This window comes from Homalodisca vitripennis, unplaced genomic scaffold (assembly GCF_021130785.1).
Source record: "Homalodisca vitripennis isolate AUS2020 unplaced genomic scaffold, UT_GWSS_2.1 ScUCBcl_2328;HRSCAF=6962, whole genome shotgun sequence".
NCBI classification, from domain to species: domain Eukaryota; kingdom Metazoa; phylum Arthropoda; class Insecta; order Hemiptera; family Cicadellidae; genus Homalodisca; species Homalodisca vitripennis.
In genome coordinates, this window is record NW_025778451.1 from 19,855 (window position 1) to 41,810 (window position 21,956).

Consider the following 21,956-nt stretch of genomic DNA (forward strand, 5'->3'; position numbering starts at 1 on the left):
GTTCCCTGACTGTAGGTGCTAAACAACTTAATGGCCATTTTATATTGGTCAGCAGTTTATTCTTCTTTTGTTTCTGAGGACTTAATATTTTGTATTATTTCAAAAACATGTTAATCACTTAAATATTTCCAACATATTTTTTAAAGTTTTGAAACTTTGTTTGAGTACATTTAAAAGTATTTAACATAAATCTTTTTGCTACTGTTGCATTAACAACTCCCAGGCCAGATAAACCGGCCACGAATAGTGGAGAGTGTACTTTATAAAAAAACTGTTAAAATTATTTTTATCATGATGCCACTTTACCTAGCTTTAACAATCTAAGTTGATTTTATAATGAGTGTTGGGTTTAGCTCTAGTTCATCTTCCGCTTAGTGCAATGTGTGAAATCTGACGCTACCGCTGATTTGACTCCTAGAATCTTGAATCATACCCGTCTAAACAGATCAAACCAAAAGTCTGTGACGAAGAAGCTCAAAGGAACACTTTACATCATTTCGACATCAGAGACACCTAGACTACAGTATCAAATTAATCTAGGTGAAGAAGTGTTCTTATTGTCTAATCAGGTGCATAATTGTCTAGGTGTCTCTGACGTTAAAATGGTGTAAAGGATTCGTTGTGAGGAGTCAAGTCTACGAGAGTGTCAGATCTCAGACACTGCACTAATCGGAAGGTGAACTGAATAAAACATAACACTCACATTGAATCAACCCTTTCCACCATATCTACATTATGTGTAGAATCCATTCATATTGTAAAAATAATTGTTTATATCACTGCTGTTTACTTAACTTTTTGGAGTCTCACGCCACCTGTTTAAACCAATGGTAAACCAGTAGTGAACCTATTACTTTCATTCCCAAAAACATGTTAACTTTTTGTAAGTATTCTCATAGAAAAGTTATGTAAATTAATGATTTTAAATTTATACCACAAGGCCTTCTCATATCATAGATACAATTTCCAGGTAGGTGTAATAATAAATAAATAAAATTAAAACTATTAAAAGTCTGCGTAATTTATTCTACTAGAATAGCTTTTTTTAATAAAGAAGAGCTCCTTGAATGAGAGTTTTCTAAGTATCTTTACAAAATTTCTCTGTTTATTAAATAGACATTTGATGGTTTTTCCCACCTAGACACCAAAATGTGGTGAAGACATTTAAGAGTGTGGAGAAAATGCTCGACAAAGAATTATTCAAAGTAGGTTTACAAAATTGTAAACAAATCAGGTGGAGTATAAAGTTCAACTCTGGTTAGTTTTATTTTACCAAGATGTATATCAATAGAGGCAATACACGAGTCAAGATACTGTTTGAATACCAAGTTCCTGATTAGCTAATACCTCTCTATCCTATTTGGAAGACATTTACTACTTTGTATGGGCTCATGAATAAAAATATGAAGGGGCATACTACCAGAGTGGTCCGGAATATCTTATAGAAGCCTGAGGGTCAAGAGGCCCCCTCTCTGGAAGTGGACTTAATTCCAAAAGAATTAATTAATAGACTTATAAAGGACCTTTTTTGGACTTTTTTCCAATATTTTAGGAAATTGTTATTGAGGTTAAAAAAAAAAAAACTATTGTTGATTTTCCATCTGTTTGTTTTTTTTAAGAATTATTTTACAAAACATGCAACTGATATCAACCAAAGTATGTCAAAATCTACCAGCAAGGTGTATTGTTACAAACTTCAGGTTGAGCTTACTTTACTAATTTCAAAGCTGTAGATATCTGTTGCGTTTTCTAAATACTATGACTCTCAAAAAGTAAACCGTTTCACAAAAGTACTGCAATAAGTAAATTTTTGTATTAAATTACACTGAATCCAATGATAATTGGCTTTTGTAATTAGAAAAAGATTAAGGGGGGAGTTCATGAATAAACTTAAAATTTCTATACTGTGTGTGGTTGTTACATATAAACATGGAAACAAATAAAAAATTGGTAATTTTTTTTTAACCCCCGTGGTGAGTGGGGGGGGGTTGGTTTTCCATATTTTTCAAGGGTTTTCTAGATCCCGTACCGATAAAAATGTATTTATGATAATTAATTTCTGTTTTTTTCTAAGTGTTCCTAAAGGTATAATCTGTGATCTGTAGGATGGGTTTCATTGTATCATAGTAAATAATAGTCTTGTATATTATCTTTAAATGTAAAGCTTGATTTTTCCGTGAAAAAATTATAATCAATTAATTTTTAAAATATGATCCGATTATTTTTTTTTTTTTATCCATCCTACAGATCACAGAGGGGAACCAAATAAATAAAACAAAAAAAGAATCATAACTCTATCTGTTGTAGAAGCTGAGCTGTGTAATTTCAAAGGTAAAAAAATACAACTTTCGGAAACCGACAAAAACCAAAACAGTGTACTTATCAGTGTACCCATCGTTTCTCACTAGCTAACTTAGCCTTTGATTTAGCTTTGGTTTTTAAAGATTTACTACTTAGTCTTTTCACCTCTCTTTGCTTTACTGGACCCATAGTTCATAACCTAACTAGCTACAAACCAGTAAAAAACTATGATAACATAACCTAGGCTATGTTGTATTGTGTTGAAGAGTCAAAGAAACAATAACATAAATCTATGAACTGTTCACTATAAGTCTATAATTGATGATTTCATTTAGCTTTTAGCACAAATAACAACAGCCACTGAACACAATGAATATAACTATGTGATGTAAAACAAAGCACTTACAATACAGAAGAACAAACTGCAGAGAGAATCAGCTGTGATTAGTTTAGTTTGTAAACAGTTGTCTTGTACCACTTTTCCAAATACAAAGCCAATAACTATAATAAGCTGGCACAATGGTTTATAGTACTAAATATAATTACAATTACAGTATAGTTTTGATACAATAAAAAACAAATCGTAAAGAAATGCTCACAAAATGTTGTCTAGTGCTACTTTCACATATAAAACCGAAAAATCAATCCTAAACTATGAACTTCAAATATATTATTTTTAAAGTTTAAAAAATCGTAGGACCTTATATTTTATATTTTTATGTTCAGAACTGAATATAGAACCAAAATATTAAAAAAATTAATTTTTTACTGATTTGGCGTGAACTCCCCCCTTAAGAAGTAGTGTGGTGTTTGTCCAAACAGATGACACCGTTTTAGGTTTTTTACAAGATCTGCAAATAATGCATGAGTTTACTAGTTAACCCTTTGAGCGCCAAGCAGCTAGCGCGGGGCGAACCCGATACGGCCAGACCAATTACGCCTGGTACATACGAATATGGCCAGTCCTAAATCAGTGTTTTTGTAGACCTTCACGGTAAATTCTATAACAATTGAGTAAATAAACATAAATGAGTTCTGTTTTTTTTGTTATTGCAGGTAATAATCTGACCTATTTGCAAGTGCTATTTAAATATTTTTCATACTTTTGCAAAATATTAATTTTTTAGTTTACATTTTGTATATATTTTTTTATTAGTAAAATTTTAATTTTTGCAGCTACATAATGACATTTCAACACAATTTAATTCATTTCTAATATATGCCATGTTACTTCATATCTATCTAAGAATAAAAATACAAAGTTTGAAAGAAATATCTCAAACAACATGTATGATATAATTAATTATTCAGCATAAGTACAAATAGTTACTTTTACATACCTTAGGCATATATGTTTTGGTGAAGCCAAATGTCTGGCCAATGAAGTGGAAATAAGCACTGAATCATAAAATGAGATACAAAAACACACACAAAAATTAACACACGAAAAAAAACACTTATTTACATATTTACAGTTTTGTCCTTCAGGTTTTTTATGGGCAGTTATGTTTCATGAAACATTCAGGGTGAACACCGGCTTCACAGTTCAGACACATGTTCCGTGTTCTCCGGCGTTTCCCTTCAGGATTGTTGCGGCCGCTACATACAGTACAACTTTTTTCCTTACCATTTGGAAATTTTTGTAAACCCCGTCTCCTTGGACCATCAGCTCTCTCCATTTCAGCTTCTACATTGGTCCTGGTCATCAGCCACGGGAGCGCTAAGTCGTCGACAATTGAAACTGTAAAATTCAAACCGACTTAGTACATTTTCTGTCGTGTTCAATTTATATAAGATGTAGGCGTTGAGTACCATACGACCAAAAATGTTGAAGATTACTTTTTTCCATGTTTTCATATTACGTCTTTCATCCAAGTATGTGTATAACATCTGGTCGGTACCGTCTATACCACCCATACCCATGTTGTATTCATGAACTATGTCTGGCTTTCTTTTTATTATAACTCTCCCCGTCTCATGCGTGTAAATTGAATTGTTTTTGCCAAGCTTTTAGAAGAAACTAAAATAAACTGTGATTTATTGCTTATTTTCTCACGCCATGCCATCTGCAATATGGGTCCTTTCCTGAGATACCTTTTTTGACCAACACCATACTTTCCAAGCAAAGGTTTTCTTACTCCCTTTCTATTTTTCCGAATTGTACCAGTCAACCAGGTCATTTTTGAATATAATTCTCTGGCCAGTGAAATAGTGGTAAAAAAATTGTCCAAAAAAATATGGTATCCTTTGTTTAGAAGGTGTCCCATTTGCAGTAGTTTCATTACTACGTAATGGCTCAAGCCACTGCGTTCAATTTCTCTCCGTGCACTATCAGTTGCGTATTGTGCCCCTTTATAACAAAAAAAGACAAACAATAGTGTGTAACTGAGTCACACAGTACCCACAGTTTTACTCCCCAGCGATGATGTTTTTTCTTGGGCAGATATTGAGTAAGACCTGTTCGTTTTTTTCGTGCCAACTAATGACTCGTCTATGGACACTTTTTGATAGGGGGTATAGTGAAACTTGAAAAGTCGGTTGGCATGTTCAATGACGGGTTGGAATCTACCGCAGGGGTCATAGTTTTGTTCACCAATTCTGGCCAATGTGTTCCCATCAACAACATGAAAGCATTTCAAAATTAACTCAAATCGGTTTCGGCTAAACATTTTTTCGAAACCAAGGTGTAGAGTGAGCCGCATTTTTAGCCCAGTAACTTCTAATGTTAGGCTTTCTCACTATGCCCATGTTTATAATGACAGCCAAAAACCCTTTCATTTCATCTACAGTAACCCTGACCCAATCCTTCATGCGACTTTGAGGAGATAAGACATTAGCCAACATAAATTGAGTTGCATAGCGGTTTGTCTCTGTTACCAGTGTTGCAATAAATGTAGCGGTAAAAAAAAGATTGATATAATCTTTAGGCCTGGAATTTACCGGAGGGCAATGTTTTAGGGCCAGGTTGTTCCTCAAAAGTAAATTGATGGTCGAACCCACGATCAATTTCTTCTGCTAGCTCATCCCAACTACTACTTTCTGGTTCTGGGTCGGGTCGACATCTGCCCCCACCTCTTCCTCGAACAGGAGCACGACCAACTCTCATTCTTGGTCTTGGACCACCTCTAGCATTCTGGCTATGTTGTGGGGCCTCATCTTCCGATGACGATTCATACAAGTTGGGGGTTGGAGGGAGGTGGAAATTACCATTAGGCCTAGGCCTACCTTGTCCCGATGTTGACGGGTACGGCTCAAAGTCCGGGTCAGCGTCTGTGTCATCAACACTTTCACTGTCACCATCCAAAGATGAACTACTACTGCTCGTAGTGTCATCTTGAAAACTATCATCACTGTTATCAATAAAAGCTGCATTTCCTTCACGTTGTAAACCACTTACTAATGTATTCTCACTTGCAGGAGACTGACAACGTTTCTTTTTACTGGGAGCACTCATATTTCACATCCAACAATACTAAACAGAAGAATTATACACAACAACTCACCAAAGACTCAAATAACCTTAGCTGTAAACAAACAATAGCGAAATGGCGCGAAATAACAACAAGTAATGACCATGTGACGCGGGAAGCGATCAGCTGAGAGCGCCGCCACAGCCTTCTGAATCACGCAACTTCTCGCTTGTTTTGTAACATAAACACCGCTTCAGTACTGCATGTATAATACATATTCTTACAGCTATATTCAAAAGCTTTAGTTTTGTACCAATATTGATAGTATTTAGTTTGTTACGCGATCAATAAATAAAAAAGTATTACTTGCCCATATATCGGCACTTGGCCGTATTCACGTGTACCGCCCTTTGCCGATACCTCGGCAGTTGGCCATATTCGTAACTACTCTGCTTGCCGATATGTCGGCACTTGGCGCTCAAAGGGTTAAGGAATTACAGTTAGTTTCTGTATTTACACAACATGAAGCGTAACATGCTTCACTGAGATTGCTTGCAAAATTTCAAATGGCTAATTTGTTACTACAATGTATAATTCTTACACTAAATGTCACCTAAATTAAGAGAATCATATACACTACAAAACAATAAATTAATAACCAATATCAATTTTTTTTAATTTTTAAAAAGTAATGGTAGAACCTAAATTTGTTACTATGGATACGATTATTTTAAAATCAACAAAAAAATATAACTATTACACTAAATATTTCCAAAATGTACCAAAATTTAGCATAGTATAGCCTAAAACAAAGCTATAACAAGCTATAAACCAACATAATTAACCATACCCATGATATATCACTAATTTTCAAAATGGCTAGATGAAAGACGATTTTTCTGGCAAGTTTTATTACATCACTTTTGCTAAAACAACAAAACAAATTTCACCATTGAAATCAGCAATTCTCTTTGAAATGGTGTATAAATAATGGTGGTAGTGTTGATGTATACCCAGTGCAACCTCGTTGTCGGACCCCTTTATGTTGGACTACAGGTAACCCAGATCAGTTCATGAAAATTTTAAATTACCTTTTTGTCGTCCGCTCAGACTGCCGAGCTTGGACTGATGTTCGTTTATTAGTAGACTGTTCATAGAACTCAATAATTACATGCATTGCGACTTGTTGCGATAAAGATGCCGATAACAGGCAGGATACTGAGAAAACACTGAAAATGTATCACAGTCATAAAAACCATGCCGAATCAGCATCTAATTTGGGCAAGTTAATGGTTTATTTCGAACACTAGAAGAGACAAAACCGGCTGAACTTTTCATCTTGAGAAAAGGATGCTTGATCGGTAACGGCATTCAAAGCTAGTGCAACTCAAATTAACAAAAATTCTCTACAAAAATTATACTTTATATAGGTGTATATTTTAAGTGTTTTTTCGCAATAAACAAAATAATGTATTGTTTATACATATTGCTCTTTATTTTTTCATTATTCTCTATTTAACCCAGATTTTCATTGGATCGGTCTCGGCTAGTCTGTTTTAACGAGGTTTTACTGTTATTATATGAACTGTCAAAACACGTGCTTGTCAGACCGACATAATGCGATTGCCATCCATAAATCAACTCAAATGTAAATTACCAGTTCTAAGGTTAAACCCAATCATTGAAAACGGCGATGTATTGATTTAATGTTTTGACGATTTAACTCGTGCGCAATTAAACTACTCTATGGTTACATACAGAATACAAGAAAAAGAGGAATACCAGCTGTGTCAACAATCACAATTTTCCCGAAAATAGAAACAAGGTCAAACATTGTTGCCAACCGATAAACCAAATTTTACCAGACATTTCAAAACCAACTCCTTTTGAATCACCTTCTACTTTCTGTCTATTAAAAAAACAAAAACAAATTATATGCTTTCTATTGTAATCTATAATAGATGAACTCTTAAATATTATTTATTTGTATGTACACATATTCAATAATTTGCAACCACATGTATTACTTCAAATAATTTTCATAACTATTGGCATGACTTTGTTTTTAAAATTGAGTCACAAAAATTTCTCTGTACTTTTTTAGAGTTTAGCAATACTAGACGTCTGTTTGTTTTTCTTGGGGCAAAAATTCAATGAGACCAATTTCTCAACCCATAGGTCAATAATGATAGAGGAGATTTTTTTTGTTCTGAAATAACAGTTTGGTTTAACACACATACCTAAACAGTTTTGGTTTAGTTAAAACTCTGGAATGGTGTGGAAAGAAACGGAATTAACTCCCTCAGCTCGTAACTGGTTGGACCAACAAGTGTGAATTCTACTCCCATCACATTTGTCCTTAAGACAGTGTTGCCAACTTTGTTGAAAAAGTCCTTTGAACATCAGAAGCTCAGTGATCAGTACTCTCTGGAGAATATTGTATGTTGACCAAAAGTCATGCATGTGTCTTTGATAAGAAATGGTTGCAGACACATATTTATTCATCTGCTTGACTAGTGTCATTATGCATGATTACATCAATACGATGTGCGTGTTTTGAAACACAGCTCCTATTGAAGTGTCAGTAACTTGTTCAAAATAATATTTCTGAAGATCAGACAATTTTGGTTTGTAGTAAGATTACAGAAGTTGTGTCATTAATTTTGTACATTCATACTAATGATTTGTTTGTTTAAAAGTACATGATGCGCAGTCAACAGATTTTAATATTTTCTTTTACTTTCAATGTTAGATTTGCAATAATTTTATTGTAATCCAGCAGGAAAACTTTACACAAAACTTTTCTTCTAGCTTATCACTTTAGGTTTATTTTTGTGGTCACGTTTTAGTGGGTTGTGGTTTGGTATGTACAATGTTGGTTGGTTATTCCGGAAGGAATTGAAAGGGAAAACTTACATGAGAAGGGCAAAGAGTAAAATTTAAATTGTATTCACACATTATTACTATTAATAATTTTTTAATTTTTGTTAGTAATTTTATAGTTTGAATTATTTTTAAAATTGTTAATTCATTTATTAAAGATTGTGCAAAAGTTAATGAAATTATTAATTACAAACCCGTTAAATCCTAGATTTCTTTTCATAATTCATTATTTCTTCTAAAATATGTTTAAGATATCTCAAGTAGTACATGATAATTTATAATATGTAATATATAATTTTTTTTAACAAAAGTTAAAATTAAAATTTTAAATGTTAATCTGTACAGCGCGTTCAGAAAAGGATGTCAAAAACTTCTGGAGCTGAGTTTGTTGTTTATCCGCTAGCCACCATTTTGTATTTTTTTACAAAAAAATTATTATCTCTAGAACTAGTAAAGCTACAGATACCAAACTTTGCACATACGTCATAAAAAATAAGAGGAAAACTAAAAAAATATTATTTGCTTTAATATTAAAAAAATGGTGTCTGTTGAAAATATTTAGTGAAATAAAGTAATCTAAGATTTTTATAAAAAAAATACTAGGTACCGACTATTTTCAAATTTTTATCACAACTCCAATAGTATTTTTTACAATCAACGCATAAGCGAGCATGACCATTTTAAAGGTGCACTCTTACAAGCCGGGAGTACAAACATTTGTCAGTTCAAGGGCATCAGCTCTTTTGACATGTTTGATGCTCCCATTGTTAGATATAGATTAAACAATTATTTATATCAAGTCATCAGACTTGTCAAAATAGTTATCTGACATTGTTAGTAACCTATAAATAGATTTTTGATAAGTATTTTATTTATTTATAGCTATAAACAGTGAATGCCTAATAAATGTACTAATACTGACCTAGTCTACAAGTAGTTGACTAGCCTACAAAGACACAAATAAAAGTATTGATCTAAACAGTATTATTGCACAAACTGTATCACAAAACATTATTTTTGTAATTTCATTTTTACTACACTCATTTCAACACATAATAATTACTACTGAAGCCCATTTTACCTTCAAAATCGAACAATAACCGAAACAAGAACAAGATTCACTCAACCTGAAATGGCACGAATGAGAGTGACCATTCGTTTCAACTAAGTTTTGAATCGTATTTCAGTGACATCATAAAATTGACATAGAGAAAAAAAATTACGATATTCACTGTTTATTCTCGTTTCAAACGGTATATAAATCATATTAACATTCACCGGTATAAGTACTATAATAAGTGACAAGCCTCGAGCTATGCAATATAACGGGTATTCCGATGATTGCTAGTTGAGATTTAAATTGTAACTGTATGCCTAAACTTGTTATTAGTGTATAAACTTATATTACTTGTTATCATGAAATAGACTCTTAAGTACTTATTATTACTATATCAATAAAATAGATCACTAAACAAGATATATTCGCCTCAAAACAACTATGTAAACAAGACAAGGTGTTGCCGACAAAATAGCATTAGGACGATTTAGGATATTTGTCATCGTTGTCTGTTACAAAAATTATAACACTACATTTTAGAATTTAACTCTTCAGGAATCTCTTCTTCTGGTGTAAAAAAAAAAAAAACTATAAACTAAAAAATACGGCAACGGACTGCCACTCAAAGATGATACCGGGCTTCGGGCTTGTAGACAAACGGCATGAAGTCCAGTTGGAGGAAATGAACCAAAGCGATGTCACTGCATAGGAGCCAAGAGCACAAACATGTCATATCCGAACTAGTGAAGATGGAACACTGAAAAGGATGTCAATGTCTGCATTTCCTGTGGTATCACAGCAGATCATCCGAAACAGAGAGAACAGGATGGCAATGGTTGGGATGGTGAGGCGTAAAAGGAAGCCGCCTCCGGCTTATGTTTTGGTCCTTGGCCTCAATGTCACTGTGTGTATGAAATGTAATGTTACTTTTAGTAACATATAACAGTGACAAATGTTCGTAATCCTATTGTCCTTTCAAACCATCCATAGTTAATAACAAACTTTAAACAAAAAAGCAAATTAGCATTAGTTACAATGCACTGATAACAAAATGATCATCATTTGTTTTCGGTGACTGTCATTGGTGTCACAATTAACATAGGTGGATAAATAAATCACATGGTTATTCAACTGTATGAGTACTATAATAAGAGACAACAGTGAACTATGCAAATCAAAGGTTGATCTGTTGATTGCCGGGTTAGTATTAATCTACTCAACAAATGTTGTGGTGACCAACGGTCTGGGGTCTTCTCGAACATACAAATAAATGTATTCGTGATGTTGTAGGTGTTATAATTATAGATGGAGCATTTCATAAAAATAAAAATGTACATGTTACAGTGGACTTGTCCATTATTTCAATATTTTCAGTGGTCAAAAGTTTCTATGTTAATTTTTCCAAAAAGGAGACACAAATAAAATTTCTTAATTTTTCTATTGGGTAAGTCAGTATAAATGTAATCTATACTAATTTTCTTGTAATTGACAGTGTCTAGGAAGCTGAGCGATGGGTCATCCACACTCATTTAGAGTTGTCCATATAAAAGCTTTATTGGTCTAGTGTATCACGACCAATAATATATAACACCTGTTGATTTATGGCCAACCCAAAATGTTGAAGCTTTTCAAGGCTGCAGGCCGACATGAGCTTGTGGGGTCAGGCTGATGCGTCTCTGTGAAGTACAGTGTCAGAAGGACCAGGCAAGAGCTGTCGTAGTTGTGCACAAAGTATCAGTCGATCTTTAGTCTGTAACGAGGCTATCGTAAAATATTTATTAAAAATAATACATACATCTTGATAGTTGTATTTTTTTAGTTTGGAAAGGTGGGTAATTTTGAAATTATTCTACGATTCCATTTTCCTATTTATCTTCATTATAGGCTTTAAAACGTGTTTTCTATTTAGAAACCGAGAGGGAAGAGGTTGCAGGCTGCAAGGCTTGGTGCACATGCAGTACATCAGTGGTCGTTTCACTTACGTAAAAGTACCTATTTACAATAAGGTAAACTTGCAGAATTGTAAACCATGTGGATACACACAGCCGGATAGACACTTATTTATAAATCTGGAATTGGCTGAAGAAGCTGTCTGGCTCCCGGTCACAGGCATTTTGCCAACTAACGGTCTCTTGTTTCCATTAATTATTCTCATATAAACTATTTAGTCTTTTAAATTGAATTAGGAACCTGATATCTCGAATAGTAACCCTTGTTTTTAGTTTCTTAATAAAAAAATGCATAATGCATAAATTAATTTGTGTACTCGACTGAAGTAGTTTTCACTAGAGATTGGGTGGTGGGGAGGGAATTTTAAAATTCAGGGTCAATTCGAAATTTGAAGAATCATGGCACGGGGGAGTTGCTTAAAAGGTGTAAATGAATGCTATAATCCTTACTGATTCAGATATGTAGGAGGCTTGTAGGGTAGTTGCAATTTTTAAATATTCATTTGTATATTGGCTTGTGTTGACTATTAAGTAGAAATATTTACTTGAACAAATTAGAGGCAGTTCTATGAAATGTTCAGTATCATCCACCATTTAGGAATGGAAACCTTTTTTAAACTGTAGAAAGATGTTGAATAAAGTTATAATATTTGAAGACAGAACACTTGGATATCAACATAACTTTTTGAAAATAAAATACTCAACTTGGTTATGCATTATTAATTATGTAAAATGTTATATTAAATGAATAACAAATTTTTTATACATAGCTTCTTTTATTTGTCTCAATTTTAGTTTAAAATTTTAATTGGCAATAAAGTTATTTGTAAAATTAAGCCAAATATATAATAATAATAGCTGACCCTGCCACGGTTTGCTGTGGCTTGGTTATTATACGATTAATATTATGTACAAATTATGCATTATTATGTATTGTATTAACTTCAAGTAGAATTCAACCCTTTATCTATAAAAAACCAATAAAAAAATTGATGTTTATTAATTGAGATAAAACTATCCTATCTTCTAAGATGGACCAAACAATACATATCTATAAAATTTCATTGAAATCGGATTAGTGGCTTTGGAGATTAGCGTAAACAATCATTGTGACACGAAATTTTGTATAAAGATTCAGGACTTCTTTCTATGTTTATTGATATATAATTACATGTTTTAACCCTCCGACTAATACTTAGTAAACTCACAAAACTATGCATTTGGTATTTTGTTCTTGCGTACCATATTTTTCAGATACGTAAAGAAGTATGTATCAAATCGTAACTAATAAGTATAATATAATATATAAAACACTTTTTGTTATAAACCACAGTTAATATAAAATAGTAAAAATATATGCATTTACCAGAGCCTTGTTTTTTTTTTTTTTTCATATAAATTGGAAGGTGTTTCTTTTTCAAGTTTCACTTATTGTAGCTTTTACATAGTAAGATACTTTAAATGTACACAGTTTTGTGGTGAACAAAAGATATAACATATATACACTTATTGACAGTAAAAATAAGTTTTTTATAACAATTGAAAGTATTTATTCCTTTTTTTTTAGTCATCACTGTAGTTAGGTCTCTTCCCCTTTCCTGAATGTGTAAGCCTAGGGTAGGGCTCCAACTTATGGTAGGGTGGATGCCTCAGTTGCAACTGGGAGACCAGAAAGAATTTCTTTTTGTACTTGGGTTATCAACGCAAACAACACAAACTCTTTAGTTTTTCCAGAAAAATAAGCAAGTTAATGATCACCATCATCCATGTTGTTTGGGTTATGTGTTGCATTTTGTAACAAAACAATCAACTATAAACAACTACATAAAAGTTTAGCAACAATTAATGTCAACAGTGATTTAGGCACCAACAACGCGGCACTGTCTGCATGCCATGCGACCTTTGGATCGATGTCAGCTGATAAACTATATGAAATGAATTATTATTCATCAGTAGAGGAATTCATTAGTGCAAGTTACATCTATATAACTTAAGTGATGTTCACGTGATAGTAGCAGAAAGATGACTGACGGCTGTACTATTTTTATCATTCACAAACAGTACACATGAATGTCCGTATCATCAGTGATCAGTTGGAGGGTTGAGGATGCAAATAAGTATGTGTTATATAATGATTAAAAAAGATTAGAAGGTGTGTGACACCTTCTTCCAGTTAAAGGCACTTTTCCGCCCTCAAATAGGTCTAAAAGTTGGACCTAATTTTCTATGTAAATCTTCAATATACTGCACAAAATGCATCGTATTGTCTTGTGAGCCTAAACAAGTAACCTCACTAATAGCATCCTGCATTTGTTTTCCTAATAGGTTTTTTCTAAGCCTTAGCCAAACTCAACAGCTCTTCAAACAAATTGTTATACATATGAAGATAGTAGTATAATTAATTATCGTCACTACATTTTAAATCATAAGGCAAATCAATGTCCGTGAATAAATTTGTGTTGTACCACATTTAGTTGCTTTTTTATATACGCTTCCGATTAACAACACAACTAATATTAAAACTTTATGATCTTGTAACCGTCTGCTTAAAAGACTGATCAAGTTTGCACGGCCTACAGATGTTCACATATTTATTGAGCATTTGGTTTGATTATATTGCACAATACATTGTACACTCAAACAAGTAAAATTACTTTTGCATGGAGGTAATCATAACAAGTTTTAAAAATTAAAGATAAATGTTAGTTAAAAACAAAACTTTATTCAAATAAACTTATGGGGATTCAGTCTTTCAATTTTGGGGTTAAAAAATATAATTTTAGACGTTTTACTTAAATTAAATGTTTCAAGTAATACAAAATGTAATTTTTGTACAGTGTGTTTTCTTTTGTAATATTCTTAACAAAATTGACTGTATTAGCCACATATTCCTCGGTGCATTATTTTGTATTCCATAACCTAGACTAAATTTCAATGTACACGGTTTGTTATCAAACTGTCGGCCAAGTTGGGTGGTCAGTGATGTTTATTTATGTGTACATCGAGTGCGTCACATGCCACCCACCATGCCTATAATTAGCTTCTCTTCCGCAGTTAGCTGCTATTTTAAGCGCCACTTCCCTAATTATTTCCACTTCCTCTCAACTTATCAGCTTTTTTCATTCTGTCTTAGACTTCCCGTCAGAATCAGATGAGATTGTGACGGTGAAATTCTGGATATTCATTTTATGGTCTCACATCCCGAAAAGTGAATATTTTTCATAAGTTCATCCTCACAGTTTCCATAACTAGCTAATATCGATATTTGCATCGGAGCAAAACCATAAAAATATTATTAAACCAGTCAGTATACTATAAAAAACTGTGCACATGGAGTATTTTAGGTTTAAATTAGTGGGGAATACTTTGGTTTGTGATGGAAATGTTGTGTTTTCAGGTGATTAGCAGCTGCTGAGGTTTACGAAACTTCTTCCCTCAGACTTCTTGGCTGCCGATTCTCCGATAATAATGTTGTAGCTTTACCTTTCACTTAGCTTTCATCCTGACTGATTATTGAGGTCTCCATTTTTAGTTACTCCGTCATTTTTATTTCATGATGATTTCTCCACAGGCATTTAAAAGTTAGGTTAAAAATAATCGTGGAGTAAGTAAAAATGTACAATTTCTTCAGTCCACACTTTTCAAGGAGTAAAACAAGAGAATAAAACAAAATGCGATTTTATTAAAACTAATTAGAATAGCCTACATTGTAAAACGCATCTGTGGATTGTGCTAAAGGGCCTATGTCTAGATAAGTTACAAATAACAAGTGTATGACAAACACAGTTCCATTTTTGGCATAGTAAATGCTTAAGTTAATTTTATAAAATTGGTCTTTGAGATGTTTTTTACTTTTTCATTTTCTTTTAGATGTTGTCTCTTTTTTAGATAATAAAGTACCCTGCAATTGTACTGCAGACATGCTTCTTTATCATTACACCATAGGAATATGGTTTTGGATTTCAAACTCTTAAGTACGAATTAAGATTGAAGATTTGATTAAAGTAGTTTTATTTAACTTTTTATAGTATTTGCAAAAACAAAGCTATTTAAATAGATCAGCAGACTTATTGATTGAATTTTCAACAGTTGAAAGCTAAATGAGACGTTACAAGAGCCAATGTAAGCCAATTTCTTAGGATTAAATTCTAGAATAGTTTAGTTTTCCTATGTTAGTTACGTGTCTGGTTATATTCTTGATGTAGTGAGTTGTCTAAAAACATTTGTAACTAATTAGTAATTAAGTTGCTTGCTCTTAAGTGACTTTCTAAATTAAGACAATCTTTCAATCCACTACTTAAAATGTACTACTCATCATTAGTAAAGGTTATGTTAGTATTGTGTTTGTTTTTTATAAACACTAGGCTGTGTGTTTGTTTTTCTATTGTGCATGTAAGACATTATTAGCTCTAATAGGAGTTTTTCCTATAGAAATTTGAAAATGTGTTTAACTATGCAAGAAGAAAGTATCAATCCATATTGTAACATTAAAGTCGTATGTGCATAATAATCTAACAAACACAAGTTCTATCCTAAGTTGTTTTAAATAATTAAACCAGTACTGTATGTAAGTGTCTAATTGTATCCATGTCGTACCTATTGATGCTCATAGGACACCTGTTACGTCAGATATGTCTTAGCTTACTTACGTTTATGAGTTTAGATGTAGTTGTGTCTAGTTGAAAACCGATTATTTATATCTTAATGTATTAACTTGTAGCGTACGAAATCTATCGATTCTTTTTACACAATGTAAGAAAACAAAAAGGATAGAAATCAGTTTTCTAGTAAAATTCATAAAATTGACTATTGTTCTTTAAAAATATTAATACGAGCTGTGATTTAAAATAATTATTCTGAACGTTTATGCTCAAAATACAATACAAATGTGTATAAGTAAAATTAATTTATTGGCAATGAGAATAGTATTACAATTTTTTAAGGCTTTTCAGAAAGCTTTAAGATAATGACATTACTGTATAAGATTTCAAATCAGTACTACACTTATTTTTATTTGTATTGTTATAGTAATTATTTAACAATATTGTAATATAATAAGTTGAGAAATTATAAGAAAACAATACTATAAAATTAAAATGTATTTATTAAAAGCAAATTTAGTACTCAAACAGTTTTAAAAACAATTCCGTTTAAAAGAAAAAGGCAAGGCTATCAAAAATATGATTAGTTCTTTATATGAATTATTTAATTAGAAGCGATTGTAAGAAGAAATTGCATTGATTAAAATATAGTAAGAATTTAGAGACAATTTAAATACACTTTAGGAAATGTATCTTAAACACATGTGTACACACACACAGTGTATCTATTTTATGAATGAAATACCCAAGTACAATTACTTTCTTAAAATAAAATAGTTTAACTTTTTCTGATGGTATAAAAATATCCAACTGAGTAGAACAATGTAAATTTAAGACTTTTACATTAATATAATATGAAGGTTTGGATTTACATAATTATGTTCTCAATGTAAAGCCTTCTAGATTTTTTATGTTGATTAAGGCTACATAAATACAACTCTCGGTTTGATGTTTTTACTTATTGTACAGTTTTATTTTATTACTCGTGAGTATATGAGATCACAATATGTAAACGTTAACCCCTTACTGCTGGCATCACGATGAATCTCTAGTGTTACGCATGAAACTTCATGTTTGCATCATAATGTTCTTGTTTTTGTTTACCGAACTGTTAAGTCATTGCTGCAAAAGAAAAATAAGCATGATGCAATAACTGTCCGATATTGGTTGTTTGGTGCTGCTACCTAGTGATGCTCTAACGAGTTCTTCAACAAGATCCATTGGCAGTAAAATTCATTTTTTGTGTCTTAAAATTGTCGTGGAGGGACTAATGAGAAAACCAAGAAGTTTTGCGGAATCTTTTTATGCTCTGTTTAGTCGGGCAACTTGAACCTTATTTCATCAGTTACTGTAATAAAATCATGCTAGATAAAAACACACATGCTGTGTCTCACCGTCGCAGGGCTAACAAAACCTGTAGGTAAGGGGTTAATTCTGACTCTTGTTTATATTTTATTATTGTATTCTACTTATTATTACGGTTAAAGAGGATTGATAGTTATAGGCTTACTTGTGAAGGGTGTTCAAATTCTTTTTAGATGTTTTAAGGCAGTTTATAAAGACCAATTTAATAGAGAAAACTTAACCAAAATTATGGTAAAAATTAACGACAAAAAACATTTTTTTGTTTTTGTGTTATTGACAAAAATCAATACTAGTTTTAATCAAATTTGCTTAAAAATAATTGATTAAATAAATTTTATTGCTGTTCTGCAACCTAATGTTGGTCGAGTCAGTAGTTAATAAGCATTTTCTCAATTATTTTGGAGCACTTTTTTGTTTTGCGTTGTATTGATTTTTATTGACACTTAAAAAAAGTTCCAACAAATTTTCCATTTGAATCCCAGTAAAAACAAAACACGTACATTTAGGTTGCACAACTGGTTGTCCAAAAGTGTTAGACTTTTTTGTGATTAGATTTAATAAAATGAAACTTAGCACATTCATTTAGGACTACCATCAGTGATGCTTCACGTCTTCAGCACATTGTTGCGTTTAAATTCAGTTTTAAGTGGAAAATATTTAGTCTGAGTATAGGTATTTTGAATAGTTTTGGTGAGGAAAACCCCTAATATGGACAACCAAGAACAAAACAGCATTTATTTTTAAGTTTTTTTTTAACGTTGTAAACTAAATATTCGTGCAATTTAATACATCAAGTTTGTTAAAAAGGCGAACTGAGAAAATTAATTTTGGATGCAGAAGACTAAAATAGATTTGTCATATATAAAATCCCAGAAATATTGTTTTTACTTTAGAACCATCACCCTCTCAAAATTGTTTTTAAACCTATATTTTTTGAGAGGACTACAATTTGTATGACACAAAATATTTTAGTTTTCGTTGTTTTAAAATCTATTTTTAAAATGAAATTACATGTTCAGAATCACAGATTATTTGGTTTGCAGCATTTCAAAATTAAAATTAGCCACTAATGGTTACTTAAAATTTTACTTTTTTATTTCATTGTCTTCCTCATAAAATTTGCTAAAATAAAATAAATTTTAATCGACTCCTTACATAACATCTACTTTAAGGAGATGAAAGAGACCCTGATGGCATAAACAACATTTTTTTTTAAATTCTAAATTATATTGATTTGCAGAGTTTTGTTTTTTTAACTGACTACTAAAACTTCATCAAGGCATCCTGGGACTTTTAGACAACCCATTCTATATTTTAGCTCTAAGTTAATTCTTAATATCGCATGTATATCCATGCAAAATTATCACACTAAGTGTCTTTTTGTATGTCTTCAGGAATAAACTATTAAAATATCAGGTAAGAATTCAGAAATGCCCTTCACAAGTATATTCGGAGACACTATAAGAGATAAATATGTACAGGAAATGTTTGAAAATTTGTGAGCTTCAATCCATTTTCTTCTGGTGAAGAAAGTGGTCATTGACCTCACAAAAACTTGTTTTTCCAGAGATCTCCAACAAGTCTGACCGATAAGCTACTATTTCTATCATCCTCTTGTCATAACCAGAACGAATGCCTTTTCTGTTCCATCTGTTTAGTTTATACTCAAGCCAATGTTAGGAAGTGACATAGCCTACTCACGTAATTTAACTAACCGTAGCCTTAGAATACATTGTTGACGACTCCACTGTAATTTTGTAGCAAGTGTCAGTGTTTATGAAATACAAAAACTTGTTTATGTTTTTGGACTCAATCGTAAAGAGATATATGAGCTTAACTCTTACTTGTGGTAATAGAAATAGTTAATAATTAATTATATCGAATAAGCATATCTTCGGTTGTTTGAACTTTTTATTTGTTTCTGTATTTTTTACGCGTTTTATATATTGCAACTCATCTTTACGTAGTTTTACAGTTTGTTTTTATTACTTTTACATCGCCTTGATTGAGTGTCGACATCAGGTAGTATCGTTGCCAGTGGCATGTAAAACTGTACAAAGGATGATCCTGTACCTTAATTTATTTTTCAGAATATACTTGTGTAGTTTCATATTGTCCTATATGAGGAGCAAGATAACTGTAGTCCACATGTAGATAGTGTTTAACCCAATCATAATGAGTAAGAGTACCTCACTTAAAATAACTCGTACGGACATGAATTGTCTCATTTATTTTTGTTAAATCTGAAACACTTGTACGTATTATTTATCATCACCGCTTGGTAGCATTTATATTTGCTTTCTCTTCACAGTATTCACTTGGTTTGTTGTAGTAAAGACCGCTACCCATGATGACACCCGGTTTGATTCTAGTACTTAAAGCAATGCTTACTTCTAGTAGTGTACAAAATCTCATATGCATCAACATATTATCGTTAGTAACACCAAAAATTTAAGTCGTATGCTTAGATGCTAGTTCTGAACCGTATGCCGAGTCGAGTAGGAACAGGACTGTTCACATTTCTGTTACTCTTCTGTAAATATTGTCTCCGATGTTAGGTCTTCCCCTGCCCCTGTGAATAAGCAATATATGGTTTATTTGGTGTTAGTAAGACATTCATACCCCTCCCCTCCCCACCCCATCCTAGCCCTGTTTGTATTAGCCACACCCATTTGTACGTTGTTAGGCTCCATAAATAAAAATATTTAAAAGTAGTCACACGTTTCTTTCTTTTTACCTCGAGAGTCCTTAACCCTGTTACTAGCATAGTTGTAATTTATAACACGTTTTCCTACCGTGAACTGGCAGAGTCGTAATTTGAGTACAAATCATTTGCTAATTACGTTGCCTTTAGCAACTTCATTCAAATCGTAATAAAAGTTATATCGCTGTAATTGGCCGATTCCATGCTTTCTTTTAATGTACTCACTTTTATACTTAAACGTGTCTTTATATTTTACTGTCTGTCAAAAGCTAAAGATGCCTGACACGCTGTGAAGTTTAACAGCTGTTACTGTTCAAGACAGCTGGATTCTGTTTTGTTTAGTTTTATTTTGTTTTCGTTCTGTGTTATGAAGACATTTTCCTGATCAGTATAACAACCTGGATTTATTGTATATTTTGGATTTTTAAATTGAAAGTATTGATTTCTATGGGCTGCAGAAAATAAAAAAAAATGTTACTAGAAAATAAAAGTTTCTACTTGGGAGCAGTATCACACATCCATGAATATAAGGTAAACCCAATTTTCATTTCTTTTATAATAAAATAGTTTTTTTTTAATCTCATTTAAACCTTAGCGTGTACCCAGCAGGGATCACTTCTGGCTGGTTTATACCTTCCAGTTGAACCCACACTAGACGCAGCAAAAGCCAATGTGTCACTTCAATCTGGGCTACCTTATGATGTCCAGGAGTGGCACATCACTAACCGCAAATGTCGAGATTCTGGGGTTCATGGGCAATTCGATAGGTCTAATTTACTGTGGGAGATGACTTTTGGAGTTGGTAGGGTTTGTTCCCTAACCTCAGAGGTTTTTGCTAACCTCAACAAGGGTGTGCCACCCCCTGTCTACTTTGACTGGAGAGGCTGGTTCAGAGCTGGCCTTCCCTTCTTCTGGGAAGACATGACTTTGAGATGTAGTGCCCTAATTTTTTCCTCATGGATCTCGATAGGAGGCGGCCCCTACTCCCTAACCTTACCCATCCTGAATATCCTGTCACTCCGGAAGCAGCACAAAGGTTCTTACAGGACTAAATGTAATTTATAAGCTTCTTGTCCTAAGAGAACAAAAAAAAAAAAGAAGCCTCAGCGTCTTAGCTATGCCGGCTTCGAAGTGCACTGGTTTTTTCATTGTCAAAGTACATGATTGGACTTCCCCGGGATTTGAACCCGTGATCTCTCGGTTAGAGAGCCGAGACTATAACCATTAGTCTACGGAGGAGGACTCAAATAGTGTACTTATACATCCACTTTGTGTTTTACATAGTAACTGCTTTTGCAGTAAAGTTTTTGTTTAACTCTGCACAAGAGGTCCAAATCTGCACCTGTTAAGGCATATTTAGCATGCCAGTTTAGGATTAAAAAGTGTTTTAAGTAGGCATGAAATCAAAATAATCTTCAAAAAGCCAAATCACATGCAAAATTTTTTGAACTGGAAATGTGACAGGAAATTTTAATTTCCACTAACCCTCTGAGTGGCAAGATCGGTAATGTTCACCCTAATGGCGCTTTATTTTCAAATTTAATTTAATCTAATGAGCGCTGCCACAATTCAGATCAAATCAAATTCTGTATTGTCATTAGACACAGTACAGTGCAAAACACATTGTCAATAGGGTTAGTTTTTTCTTAAAAATTAAATCTGTAATGCATTAAAATATGAAAATAA

General features: G+C 32.6%; 1 long non-coding RNA gene across 1 annotated transcript; it reads left to right on the forward strand.

Annotated features, from left to right (window-relative positions):
* The first annotated feature begins 6,474 nt into the window (after positions 1 to 6,474).
* On the forward strand, positions 6,475 to 15,939 carry LOC124371965. The gene is made up of 2 exons (XR_006923290.1): positions 6,475 to 6,767; positions 14,998 to 15,939. It is a non-coding gene; the product is annotated as an uncharacterized LOC124371965 (long non-coding RNA).
* The last annotated feature ends 6,017 nt before the right edge of the window (positions 15,940 to 21,956 follow it).